This window comes from Mobula hypostoma, chromosome 19, assembly GCF_963921235.1.
Source record: "Mobula hypostoma chromosome 19, sMobHyp1.1, whole genome shotgun sequence".
NCBI classification, from domain to species: domain Eukaryota; kingdom Metazoa; phylum Chordata; class Chondrichthyes; order Myliobatiformes; family Myliobatidae; genus Mobula; species Mobula hypostoma.
Genome location: NC_086115.1, coordinates 17,313,397 through 17,328,296, shown reverse-complemented (window position 1 = coordinate 17,328,296; position 14,900 = coordinate 17,313,397).

Genomic DNA, 14,900 nt, shown 5'->3' with positions numbered 1-14,900 from the left:
TCAAAAATCACTAGAGTTCTGAAGGATTGGAAAACTGCAAATGTCACTGTACTCTTCAAGAAGGTAGAGTGGCAAAAGAAAGGAAATTATAGGCTAGTTAATCTGTACTCAGTGGTTGGGAAGATGTTGGAGTCGATTGCTAAGGATGTGGTTTCAGGGCATTTAAAGGTATATGATAAAATAGGCCAAAGTCAGCATGGTTTCCTAAAGGGGAAATCTTGCCTAACAAATCTGTTATAGAATTCTTTGAGGAAATAACAAGCAAGAGAGACAAAGGAGCACTGGTGGATGTTGTTTACATGGATTTTCAAAAGGCCTTTGACAAAGGGACGCTGATGAGAATACTAAGAAGGTAAAAGCCCATGGTACTACAGGGCAGATACTAGCATGGATAGAATAGTGGCTGATCCTCAGGAGGCAAAGAGTGGGAATAAAACAAGCCTTTTCTGGTTGGCTGCCAGTGACTAGTGGTATTCCGCAGGGGTCCGTGTTGGGACCGACTCTTTTAGGTTGAATGTCAGTGATTAGGATAATGAAATTGATGGCTTTGTGGCCAGATTTACTGATGATTTGGAGATAGGTGGAGGTACAGGTAGCATTGAGGAAGCAGGGCGGCTGTAGAAAGACTTAGATAGATTAAGAGAATGGGTAAAGAGTGGCAAATGGAATACTATGTCGGGAAGCGTATGGTCACACACTTTGGTATAAGGAATAAAAGCATAGATTAGTTTCTAAATGAGGAGAAAATTCAGAAGTCTGTGATGCAAAGGAACTTAGGAGCTTTCGTGTAGGACTCCCTAAAGGTTATTGTGTAGATTGAGTTGGTGGTGAGGAAGGCAAATGGAAAGTTAACATTCATTTTGAGAGGACTAGAATATAAAAACAAGGATGTAATGCATAGGTTTTATAAGGCACTGGTGAGGCCTCACTTTATTGTGAGCAACTTTTAGATTATATTAGATTATGAGGACACTCAGTCCTCGTTTATTGTCATTTAGAAATGCATGCATTAAAAAATGACACAACAAATAATTCCTCCAGAATGATATCACAAGAAAACACAGGACAAACCATACTAAAACTTACAAAACCACATAATTACAACAAATAGTTACAACAGTGCAAAGCAATACCATAATTTGATAAAGAGCAGACCATGGGCATGGTGAAAAAGTCTCAAGTCCTGATAGCCCCATCATCTCACGCAGGCGGTAGAAGGGAGGAACTCTCCCTGCCATGAACCTCCAAGCGCCGCCAACTTGCTGATGTAGCACCACTGGAAGCACCCGAACGCAGCTGACTCGGAGTCCGTCCAAAAACTTTGAGCCTCTGACACAGCCTCTCCCAGCACCATCCTCTGCCGAGCGCTTCAACCCCCCCCCCCTCACCCCGGCTGCCGAGCAACAAACAAAGCCGAGGACTCGGGGCCTTCCCTTCCGGAGATTCTGGATCACACAGTAGCAGCAGCAGCGAAGCAGGGATTTCAGAAGTTTCACCAGATTGTCCTCCGTGCTGTCACGTCCATCTCCATCGAATCAGGATTGTGAATGGCACCCTACTTGACAAATAACAGACATCACCATGGAGTGGCCGCTGTGAGCCCCTTATTTAAGAAAGGACATGCTGACATTTGAGGAGGTTCAGAGGAGGTTCACGAGAACAATTCCGGGAATGAAAGGCTTATAGTATGGGGTGTGATGGATGGCTCTGGGCTCTTACTCACTGTAATTTAGGAAAAAAAACCTATCAAATTTTGAAAGACTTAGATAGAGTGGATGTTTCCTATGGTGGGGGAGTCTATTATCAGAGGGCACTGCCACAGAATAGAGAGGAGCTGAGAGGAATTTCATTAGCCAGAGGGTGGTGAATCTGTGGAATTCATTGCCGCATGTGGCTGTGGAGGCCGGGACACTGGGTGTAGTTAAGGTGGGCATTGGTAGGTTCTTGACTAATCAAGGTGTGAAAGGTTACGGGGAAAAGGCAGGAGAATTGGGTTGAGAAAGAAATGGATCAGCCATGATGAAATGGCAGAGCATCCTCGATGGGCCAAATGGCCTCATTCTGTTCCTATGTCTTACGGTCTTGCGGCCTATCTTGTCCTTCCAATATTCAACACGTTTCAATGAGATCCATCCTCATTCTTCTAAACCCTAGTGAGTACACACCCAGAACTATCAAATGCTCCTCATATATTAACCCTTTGATTCCTGGGAACATTCTCATGAACCTCCTCTGACAACACATCCCTTTTGAAATAAGAGTGCAGTCTGACCAATGCCTTATTAAGCCTCAGCCCTTTGAAAGACTCTCTCTCATTGGAGAGTTTTTCAAAGGGCAAGCAAAAGCTTAATGGGCCAAGTGGATTCATGGGTTGTAAAATTCTATGATTCTATAGGGATTTGAGAGGGTATTGACTAAAGTAACAGAGATTAGGCATAAACACCAAGAGTGAAGCCATTACCTCCCACTGACTTAGTTTATAATGAACTTCAAAAGCTAAATGTTACCCTTTTGACAGGGTCTGAGTAACAAAATTGGAATTTTTTATCCTACCATAAGGATTGTGGTGCAGAATGAAAACCGCAGACCTGGTCCATTCCAGTTCTATTAACCAACCATTAATCAGTGCAGTTAATTACCCTTTTCTCTGAGTGGCTCCACCCTACAATTATTCTGTGATATACTGATATTTACTTAGTGCTATACAGAAAGCTAATTCCCTTTCCAGGATCTAACGCTGAGCTCCGGGGCAGAGTTGTCATAAATTAAACAATCTGGCGTATGCAGAGAGTCAAACGAACTCTGAAGAATGTCAAAGAGATGTTGAATGCAACAATTCCTGAAGCATTGCCTCAGAGTCACGCAAACTTCACACAGCCTCTCCCATCAAAATAAAATAACAAATAGGAATGATATTATTATGACCAGAATGAATCCAGCTGGGGCAGTGTGGAACTGGAACTGGGGGCAGAAATGTAATTCACTCCTTCTCTTCTCTTTCTCTCCTTTTCTTTCACTGCCAGGGGTGGTGGGAGAGACAGGTACACTCGGGACATTTAATAAACTCTTAGATAGGCACATGGACGAAAGAAGGGAAAGGTGCATTGGACTGATCTTGGAGTAGTTTTAAAGGTTAGCTCAACATCATCGGCCGAATGGCCTCGTCTGTACTGAAATGTTCTATGTTCTACATACTCATCCCTTCCCTCATTCCCTTTGTTGTTCATCTCCTTTGCTCCTTCGTTCCATTTTAATACACACAACTTGATGTTAATGTTCTTCGTTGCAGGGTAAACTCAGCATCATGAGTCGCAGAAAATTTATTATCAAAGTACGTATGCACTCAGTGGCCATTCTATTAGGTGTGTCCTGTAGCTAGCATGGTGGCCACTGATTGTATGTTATTGGTCTGCTGCTGTAGCCCATCCAGTTTGTAGCTTGGCATGTTACGCGCTCAGAGACACTGGTAGTAGAGGCAAATACTTCAGGTGCATTTGAGAGACTCTTAAGCACGTGGATGATAGAAAAATGGGGGGCTATGTGGGAGAGAAGGGTTAGCTTAATCTTAGATAGTTTAAAAGGTCGGCACAACATTGTGGGCTGAAGGGCCTGTCCTGTGAGGAATGTTATATGTTCTATATTGTATGTTCTGCGCTTTACCTTCTGTGTTGTATGTTCTGTGTTCCGTGTTGATTGATGGCCCTGTGTGAAGATGCACGATGGTGAGACTCACTGAAAAGAGCCACCATTTCGACTGTGGTCCCAGACCAAGTCACAGCTCCCAAGCAGAAACCATCAGCTTCTGTAAACTCCATGCCAACAAATAACAGCAATTGTTGGAGTCAGACTCCATGGGGAATATTTAGACTCGATTGTCAGTCAATCCTAATCAGAGCACATGAAGGCTGCCTGTCAGAGTGGTTCGGATAGCTCCAATGCAGTGCATCCACTGCTGCTGCTAGTCGAGGAAGGCTACATCAAGGCAGCCAGAAGATTAATGTTAAATCATCTTCACTCTCTTCACGCAGAGAGAAGAGGCTGATTGACAGGTCATGACATGCACTCTCCTTCAATGGCCTTAATCATAATATATCATCTAGGAGTGGGGTTAGCTCTGTAACTAATGGCTCTTGTTACAATAACACATTCTTCTATGCAAGTCCAGCCACCAAAGTCATGGGCTCTCAGCTGCCAGCTGTAATAGCAATCATTTCCTCGGTGAATGGTGCCGGTAGGGTCAGAGACACAAGCGCTCCTAGGGTCATGACGGAGCTGCTGCTGATATGGCTCCAACTGCCTTTAGTACCCTAGGGCACTTCACAGGAGCATAAATGAGATGTAGTTTCATACCAAGCTTTGCAGGTGATATCAGGAGGGTGGCAAAAAGCTGATAAGGGGAATGTAAGGATGGGGAGAGGTAGAGAGATTTAGGAAGGTGGGGGGTGGGTTGGCTTCTCAAGCTCAGGCACAGTCAGCAGAGGGTACAACTGTTGTGAGGGAACAATTACATTCAGGGATCTCAGGAAGCTGTAGGATGCAAGAGGCGGAACAAAGGGAAGATGAAGACACTGAAAGATAGGGAAGTCCAGCGGAAGAACTTTAGAACAGAGATAATTCTGGACTGGGTCAGTATAGGGTGACGGTTGACTGGGAGGATGAGAGTACATGTTCTGAAATCCACATGACTAAATGTTAGCGCCTCAATGAATGCAAAACCAGAGTTAGGTCCACACTGACTGGCACAGTCTGCAGGACTTTGGAACTGGAATTGGTTTATTATTGTTACGTGTACCGAGATACAGTGAAAGGCTTGTCCTGCACACTGATCATACAGATCAAACCATTACACAGTGCACTGAGGTAGAACAAGGTAAAACAATAACAGAATGCAGAATAAAGTGTTACAGTTACAGAGAAGGTGCAGTGCAGGCAGACAATAAGGTGTAAGACTTTAGTGAGGTAGATTGTGATGTCAAGAGTTCATTTTATCATACTAGGGAACTGTCTGGTGACAGCTGTGTAGAAGTTGTCCCTGAGTCTGGTGGTACATGTCTTCAGGCTTTTGTCTCTTCTGCCAGTAGGGAGAGAGGAGAAGAGAAAATGCCCGGTGTGGGTGGGGTCTTTGGTGATGCTGGCCACTTTATCAAGGCAGCGAGAAGTGTAAATGGTGGGGAGGATGTTTCCCATGATATGCTGAGCTGTGTCCACAACACTCTACAGTTTCTTTGTGATCTTGACAGAGCAGGGCCACACCAAGCCATTATGCATTGGGTAGGGTGCTTTCTATAGTGCATCAATAAAATTGGTAAGGACTTAAACCCAACTAACAGAGTTCAGAAAAGCTTGCAGAATCGGCTTCTTCCAAGTAGTCAACAGTTCAAAGTAAATCTATGATCTAAGTATTTATATGTTACCATTTATTATCTTGAGATTTATTTTCTTGCAGCCATTTTAAAAATACAGCAGAATTTCATGAAAATCTATGCATAAATAAATACTGACAAAGAACCAATCTGTGAGAGAAGACAAACGATGCAAATAAGATGTTGAGAATATGAGTTGTAAAAAGTCTTTTAAAGTGGATCCATAGGTTGTGGAATCAGTTCAGAGTTGTGGCGAAGGAAGTTATCTATGCTGGTTCAGGAGTCTGATGGCCGAAGGGTATTAGCTATTCCTGCTATGTATCTCAAAGAAACTGGACAGAACAATGAGGGAAATCTATGCTTTTCCTGAAAAACATTGAAAAGGATCCACACAAGGGTGCCTTGAGGTCCTTAGTTTAACATCTGATCTGAAGGTTGGACCTATCTGCACTGCAGCGGATCCTCCTGAACAGGAAGGAGGGAGCAAGTGGACAGTGAGGCGAGGGTCTCCTTCAAAGTAAAATGGGGAAAGGCAAAGTGGGAATGTGAGGGAGCACACACAAAATTCTGGAGGAACTCAGCAGGCCAGGCAGCATCTATAGAAAAGAGTAAACAGTTGATGTTTCGGCCCGTGATGTCGACTGTTTACTCTTCTCCACAGATGCTGCCTGACCTGCTGAGTTCCTCCAGAATGTTGTGTGTGTTGCTTTGGATTTCCGGCATCTGCAGATTTTCTTGTGTTTGGGAATGTGAAGAAATCCTTTTCCCGCAGACAGTAGTTAAAAGATGCAAATAGGGAAACTACAGAGACTTTGACCATTGTTTTCCAACTCATAGACTGTGGGAATGGTGTTAACATTGGCCCATTGTTTAAACTCCAGTATGAAAAATTACTAGAGTGATTTGGAATGGCATGGATTGATCACAGATAGTCACTGTGGTTTTGTTGGACATAACATCTGACTTGTTTTTGAATGTTTCAAAGAGGTAGCACATGGGATGGGTTAGTGTGGAGCATTTTATGTAGTCATAGAATCATAAAGTCATACAGAATGTAAACAGAACTCTTCAGCCCAGCTGGTCGTTGCTGATCAAGATGTTCCATTTAGGCAAGCGCCATTGACCACTGTTTGGCTCATAACCTTTTAAACCTTTCCAATCTATAAACACATCAAAATGTCTTTTCAAAGTTGTTATTCTACCTGTCTCAACCACTTCAACTGACAGCTGACTCCAGATCTACGCCACTCTTTGTGCAAAATAAGTTGCTTCTCAAGTTCCTGCTAGATCTCTCCTCTCTCATTTTAAAGCTATATCTTCCACCTCTTGATCCCTCAACCCTGGGAAATAGACTGAGTGCATTCACCCTATCTGTGTCCGTCAGGATATTATATGCCTCTATAAGATCACTTTTCAGTCTTTTACTCTCCAAGGAATAAAGTTGCAACACATCCAACCCCGCCCTGTAACTCAGCCCCTCAAGTTCTGGCAACATCCTTGTAAAACTTTTCCGTTCACTTTTCAGTGTAATAACACCTTTCTGATGGCAGAGCTGCCAAAATTGAACACAATAATTTGTCTGGTCCCGCCACTGTAATAAAGGCATAGAGCAGTATAGCACATAAACAGACTCTTTAGCCCAACTAGGCCATGCCAAAATAATAATCTGCCTATTTCCATTAACTTGCTCTTGATCGAGAGCCTCCTCTGCCTCTCCTTATGACCTCCCAAACTTTTGTACTGGAAGCCCTGACTTATGAAGGCCTTCTTCATCACCCTGTCTGCCTGTGACCAATGTTCCCTCTAAGATGTGCACATGTATGTGCACACAAATCTTTTGCTAGCAGCACACAAGGGAATTTTAAACTGCGCACAAGAGGTTGTCACCCTCTACCAAGGCAAGTTAAGTATATTTCACAATTGTACACAATTTCATTTCCTTTTCCAGTTTCTGATGTGGACAGTGTTGACAACATGGAGTTTGCAAAGATTTCTCTGCAGATTTTAGAACTGGCTTATTTATATTGTTTTTATTGAAGAAATTATTGATCCACTGTCAAATTCCAAAGAAACAAAGGGTGTGAAGTGCAAAAGGACTGCTAGTTCCTTTAAAGCAGAATGGCTTTATGGAACAGTGGAAACTGCTACACCGAAAGCTCGTGAGGTCAGGAACATGCAGCTAGGAGAAATATTTATGTACAACTAGCTTTGAAATTTTATGTTTTGTTTGACTATTTCAAACAACTTTAATAACGTGTGAAAGGATTGATATAATTATATGCTGTAGTATAGGATATGAGAAAGAAGACTCATTGATGTGTATTATTTTATTTCTTTTAAACAATGAACAGCAAATTGGACTTGGTAGTTTATTATCCTTAGAGTAGCTTCTGGTTTACTTCCACTTAAAAATTCAGTGCGCGCATGTTGTTGTCACTGAGCAAAAATTTGCACAACACAAGATTTTTGCGTCCACTGGTCATTACAAATTAGAGGGAACGTTGCCTGTGGCTCCACTTTCAGAAAATCATGTACTTGTACTCATAGGTCCCTCTGTTCTTCAACACTCCCTAGGGCCTTGCCATCCACCGTGAATGTCCTACCTAGACTTCACTTCCCAAAATGCAATATCTCACACAACATCTGGCCCTTAATAATTTCTCAATCTTCTGAGGGCCAGATCAGAGACGTTCAAGTCTGGAGACCAAGAAACTTACAAGAAGTCCAGGTATGATGTCCAGAAAGCCACCTCTCGTGCAAAGTGGCAATTCTTTATTAAACCTGAATCAACGAAGGATGCTTGACAGATGTTGCAGGGCTTGTAAGCTATCATCTCTTATGAGCTAAAATGAAGTGACATGGGTGACAATAGGGCTTCACTCTTTAAACTCTCTCTTCAGTAGTCCGAGGTATCCACTTGCTTCACTTGTACCGGTGCCTAAGAAGAACGTGGTAACCTGCTTCAATGACTATCATTCAGTAGCACTTACGTCCACAATGAGGATGTGCTTTGAGAGGCTAGTGATGAAACATATCAACTCCTACTTGAGAAGTGACTTCGATCCAGTCCGATTTTCCCACTGGCCCAACAGGTCCACAGCAGATGCCATCTCACTGGCTCTTCACTCAACCCTGAAACATCTGGACAGCAAAGATAAATACATCAAGATGCTCTTTATTATCTACAACTCATTATTCAATACCATCTAATTATTCAATATCAAACTAATCAGTAAGCTTCAGGACCTTGGTCCCAATACCTCCTTGTGCAACTAGATCTCAATTTTCTCAATTGCAGACCCCAGTCAGTTTGGATTGGCAACAATATCACCTCCATAATCTCCATCAGCACAGGTGTACCACAAGGCTGTGTGCTTAGCCCCCTGCTCTATTTGCTTTATACTTATGATGGTGAGGCTAAGCACAGCTCCAATGTCATGTTCAAGTTTGCTGATGGCACCACTGTCATAGGCTGAATGAAAGTTGGTGACAAGTCAGCATATAGGAGGGAAATTGAAAATCTGGTCGAATGTTGCCACAGCAACAACCTCTTACTCAGTGTTAACAAGACCAAGGAGCTGATTATTGACTTCAGGAGGAGGAAACCAGAGGCCCATGAGCCAGTACTCATTGGGGGGGGGGGGGGTCAGAGGTGGAGAGGGTTGGAAACTTTAAGTTTCTTGGTGTTATCATTTCAGGGGATCTGTCCTTGCCCAGCATGTAAGTGCAATTACAAAGAAAGCATGGCAGAGCCTCCACTTCCTTAACAGTTTGTGAAGATTCAGCCTGACATCTAAAACTTCTATAAATGGGTGGTGGAAAGTATATTGACTGGCTGCATCACAGCCTGGTATGGAAACACCAATGCCCTTGAATGGAAAGCCTACAAAAAGTAGTGGTTCTGGCCCCATCCATCACAGGTGAAGCCCTCCCCACCATTGAGCACATCAACATGGAGCATTGTTGCAGGAAAACAGTATCTATCGATAGGGACCTCCACCTCCAGGCCATGCTCTTTTCTCCACTGCTGCCATCAGAAAGAAGGTACAGGAGCCTCAGGACTCACTCCACCAGGTTCAGGAACAGTTGTTACCCCACAAACATCAGGCTCTTGTACCAGAGGGGATAACTTCACTTAACTTCCCTTTCCCTGTCACTGGATTGTTTCCACAACCTATGCACTCACTTTTATGGCCTCTTCCTCTGATGTTCTCAGTATTTATTGTTTTCTGTATTTATTATTATTATTTTGTTCTTCTCTATTTGCACGGCTTTCTGTCTTTTGCACACTGATTGAACACCCAATCCTGTGCAATCTTTCATTAATTCTATTATAGTTATTATTCTACTCTGGATTTATTGACTATGCCAGCAAGAAAATGAACCTCAGGGTTATATATAGTGACATACATGTACTTTGAGAATACATTTACTTTGAACTTTATCCAAAGTATACATGAATTTCAGCAAAGCTTTTGACAGTGTCCTACAGAAGAAGCAGGTCACGAATCTGGACCCTCTTGGAATTTGAAATGATGGAATATTGGATCCAGATATATTTCAGGGTCAGACTCAGAAGCAGATTGTTCTGATTGATGTGTGTTTTTGAGACTAAAAGGCTGTCCCAGTGGAGTTGGTCCCTTGCATCTTGTGGTGTTTGTCAAGTGTTGGGGCCTGACGAAGGGACAGAAAGTGAAAATGCACAGCATATCAGGCAACTGACAGTTTCCATCATGTTCTGTTTTTATTTCAGGTTGTCAGGATCTGCAGCTTTTTTATTTAAGATATGATAATTAAGCTTGTTGTTGATTTAAAATCTGGCCACCTGTGTGACAGCAAGAGGGAAAGCTTCAGACTGATGGAAAATACCACTGGGCAGGAAAGAGGCAAGTGAAATGTAATCCAGTGCCAGTAAGTTTACTGAATTTCAGAATCAGAATAAGATTATTATCACCAGCATGTGACGTGAAATTTATTAACTTAGCAGCAGCAGTTGAATGCAATATATAATCTAGCAGAGAAAAAAAAACAAGTAAATCAATTACAGTATACGTATATTGAATAGACTAAAAATGTGCAAAAACAGAAATACTGTATATTAAAAAACAAGTAAGGTAGTGTCCAAAGATTCAACGTCCATTTAGGAATCGGATGGCAGAGGGGAAGAAGCTGTTCCTGAATCGCTGAGTGTGTGCCTTCAGTCTTCTGTATCTCCTACCTGATGATAACAGTGAGAAAAGGGCATGCCCTGGGTACTGGAGGGCCTTAATAATGGACACTGTCTTTCTGAGACACTGCTCCCTGAAGATGTCCTGGGTACTTTGTAGGTTAGTACCCAAGATGGAGCTGACTAGATTTACAACCTTCTGCAGCTTCTTTCAGTCCTGTGCAGTAGCACCCCCCCCATACCAGATAGTGATGCAGCCTGTCAGAATGCTCTCCACTGTACATCTGTAGAAGTTTTTGAGTGTATTTGTTGACATATCAAATCTCTTCAAACTCCAAATGAAGTATAGTTGCTGTGTTGCCTTTTTTATAACTACATTGATATGTTGGGACCAGGTTAGATCCTCAGAGATCTTGACACCCAAGAATTTGAAACTGCTCACTCTCTCCACTTCTGATCCCTCTATGAGGATTGGTATGTGTTCCTTTGTCTTACCCTTCCTGAAGTCCACAATCAGCTCTTTTGTCTTACTGACGTTGAGTGTCAGGTTGTTGCTGTAGCACCACTCCACTAGTTGGCATATCTCACTCCTGTACACCCTCTCGTCACCACCTGAGATTCTACCAACAATGGTTGTATCATCAGCAAATTTATAGATGGTATTTGAGTTATGACTAGCCACACAGTCATGTGTATACAGAGAGTAGAGCAGTGGGCTAAGCACACAGCCCTGAGATGTGCCAGTGTTGATCATCAGCAAAGAGGATATGTTATCACCAATCTGCACAGATTGTGGCCTTCTGGTCTGGAAATCGAGGATCCAATTGCAGAGAGAGGTACAGAGGCCCAGGTTCTGCAACTCCTCAATCAGGATTGTAGGAATGATGGTGTTAAATTCTGAACTATACATAAACATCAATGCCCTCATCAGCACACCTTATAACCTCAAAAAAACCCCACTCAAATTAGTCATAGAACATCTCCCATAAACAATGTCATGCAGATTCAGGTTCAGATTTATTTCTCAATGTACATTGAAACAAACAGTGAAATATCTTCTGTAGTAACACCAACACACCTAAGGACATGCTGGTTGCAGCCCACAAGTGTTGGCACATATTCAGTCCCCAACACGGAATACCCCAAATGCTAGGCTGAACAACAGAGGACACAACAGAACACAAGAAGCATCAAAACAACAAATTGTCCTGATCAATCCCTGTCTCTGTGAAGCCAGACTATTGCTGGCCTTCAGAGATTTTTACAATAATTTCCTTCCCCCGATGTAGGACTCACTGTTGACCATCTTGGACAAAGGTACCGTATTCATCGCCCCTCAGTCTCCTGGCAGCTCCCCTGTCGGGCTGTGGAGGAGTAACACGATGAGATGGGTTTCTTCTACTGGAGTAAGAATGAACTCAGTGGGCTGCGCCAAATCTGATGCTGAGATTGTTCGTGTTGGCTCATTCAATGACAGTCACTGTGATCTGTAAACTGAAACGTTCCTGCAGCTATTGAATACTGAACAGGCTGGACCTCTTTTCCTGGAGCAAAGGACACTGAGGGGTGACCTTACAGAGGCATATAGTTTCACCAGGGGCGCAGGTAAGTGGACGGGAAAGGTCTTTTTCTCAGGGTACTGGAGTCTAAAACTAGAGCAACAGGTTTATTGGCAGAGAAGAGAAAGATTTAAAAGAGACCTGAGGGATTTTTTTTTGCAGCACAGAGATTGTTGGGTTTATGGAACCAGGTGCCAGAGGAAGTGTTTGAGACGGGTACGTTTACAAAGTTTAAAAGACACGGGTAGGAAAGGTTTAGAGAGATATGTGCCAATCGCAGACAAACGGGACTAGCTCAGGGAAAGATATAAAAATTAGGGATCTTGGTTGAAATGAACGGGTTGGGCCTTCGTCCTCTTTCCAGTCTGTTAAACTATGTCAGAATGCCACTCTGGTGGTTGTCCACCAATGACAGGAGTTCTGCGCGGGAAAGTTTTTTTTCAATGTTAAAGCCGTTGCACTGAGGCCGTTCCCCTTCGCAAGTCCGGGTCCAGTGGTACGAGTCGTCGTCACAATCTGAGGTCTTCCTTGGTTGCAATTGGTGACCATGACGTCTTCTGTGCCCTGCAATGGGCCTCGCTCTCCACGGAGCCTTGCAGAGCCGCCCTGCTGACCGTTGGATATCTCTCTCGGTCTCATCTGCCCAGTCCGCCAGTGTTGTCTTCGCAGGCCAGGACAGGCGTGTCCCTATCTCGCCAGGATACAAGGCCCGCCGGCTGTCCTCACCTAGTTTAGCCCGCCTGTCGAAGCGGTGTCCGGGGAAGTGGCCGCCGTCGCATGCAAGCAGCTATTTGGAGCTGCAGGTGGGAGCTGTGCCCGGTGGGAACCGAGGTTGAGTGGGCTGCCCCAGAATGGACACAAGCCCCTTCTCCAGGGGTGCTACCCTTCCTTGGACACCCCATACACCCCAGAGTGCAATTATAAACTACTGCATAATACAGTTATCACACCTCACTGCGTGGAACACCTGTTCCATTCTACTTGGATGGTGTGCATCCGTTTTTGAAAGTCCGCTGTTGGGCGGTGGGGGCGGTGGGCGGGGGGAACTCCGCTGTATTGGTTACTCTAGTACCTGGCCTGGCGATCAATCAATTCAGTTACCCAACGATAGACATCCTTTAATCATACCGCCGACCCCACGGATGCAGTTAGTCCGGGGTACGCGCCCTGCAGGTCCACTGCCAATGTTGACCCGCGTTGTTAGAGCCGAGAAGAATTCGCTGGCCACAGGAATTCTGCAGATGCTGGAAATTCAAGCAACACACATCAAAGTTGCTGGTGAGCGCAGCAGGCCAGGCAGCATCTCTAGGAAGAGGTACAGTCGACGTTTCAGGCCGAGAACCTTCGTCAGGACTAATTGAAGGAAAAGTTAGTAAGAGATTAAAAATTCCGTGTTCTCTTCGTTAAGCGAGTGGCGATGAGACTAACTGAAGGAAAAGTTAGCAAGAGATTAAAAATTCCGTGTTCGTTAAGCGAGTGGCGATGAGATCTGGAGGCGGCAATATCGTCACGATCTCGGAGTGTCAACAGGATTTTTCCCAAACTTTAGGGTGGGGTGTGGGAAATTAATGAACAACTCAGGGTCTACTTAAATCTATAAACGGGATTATTCTGTCTGGAGCATTAACAGAATAAAACTTCAATTTACTTCAAAGTACTTCTCGGAACAGAGGATCACTTTTTATGGGAAATTTTGTTGTACTGATCAGCCACTTCGAACAGGGACCGTCTCGTTGTCCACCTTCTGTCTCCCCCCCCCTCCCCTCCGCTCCACACTGATTTGACCAGCAGCCCGCCCACTTGCCGCGTTCCGCTGGGATCGCTCCCTTCGCCGCTCCCGTGTCCACTCATCCCTCTTCACCGATCTCTCTCCTGGTACTGACCCTTGCCAGCGGAACAAGTGCCACACCTGCCCCTACCCCTCCTCCCTCACTACCATTTGGGGCTCCAAACAGTGCCTCCAGGTGAGGCGACGCTTCCCCAGCGAGTCCGTTGGGGTCATCTGCTGCATCCGGTACCCCATGTAGACTGGGAGACCGCTTCGTCGAGCATCTTCGCTCCGCCCGGTGGCCACCCATTTCAATTCTACTTCCCGTTCCGACATGTCCGTCCATGGCTTCCTCTACTACCGCGAAGAGGTCACACTCAGGATGGAGGAGCAACACCTTATATTCCGTCTGGGTGGCCTCCAACTTGGGTGGCATGAATATCGATTTCTGGAGCTTTCGGTAATGCCCCCCTTCACCATTCTCATTCCCGTTTCTCTCTCTCACCTTATCTCCTTACTTGCCTCTGGTGCTTCTCCCCCGCTTTTTTTTTCTGTGGTCTTCTAACCTCTCCTGTCAGATTTCCCCTCCTCCAGCCCTTTCACCAATCAACTTCTCAGGTCTTTACTTCAACCCCCTCCCGCTCTCCCGGTTTCACCTGTCACCTGCCAACGCCTTCTTCGTCTGACTCCTTTCCCCTTCCCTTTCAGACCGGATGAAGGGTCTCGGCACGAAACGACGATTCTGTTCCATAGATGCTGCCTGGCCTGCTGAGTTCCTCCAGCATTTTGTGCGTGTTGCCCGAGCATCTGCCTCGCTCCTGACACAATAATCGATCGGCCTGGTCACTGACCCGGGTTTGCAATCCCGGAAACTCCCATTTTTTGATGCTTCATTGCGGGGCCATGAAAAATAATCAGTAATATTCTCATATCACAATGACTGTGTAGCCCTGGGATGGTGTGACAGGGAGAAATAGCCCCTCCCCCACCCGGGACATTATTCTGAATGGTTTTCATATTCGGATCAGTTTATTGTTCCACAC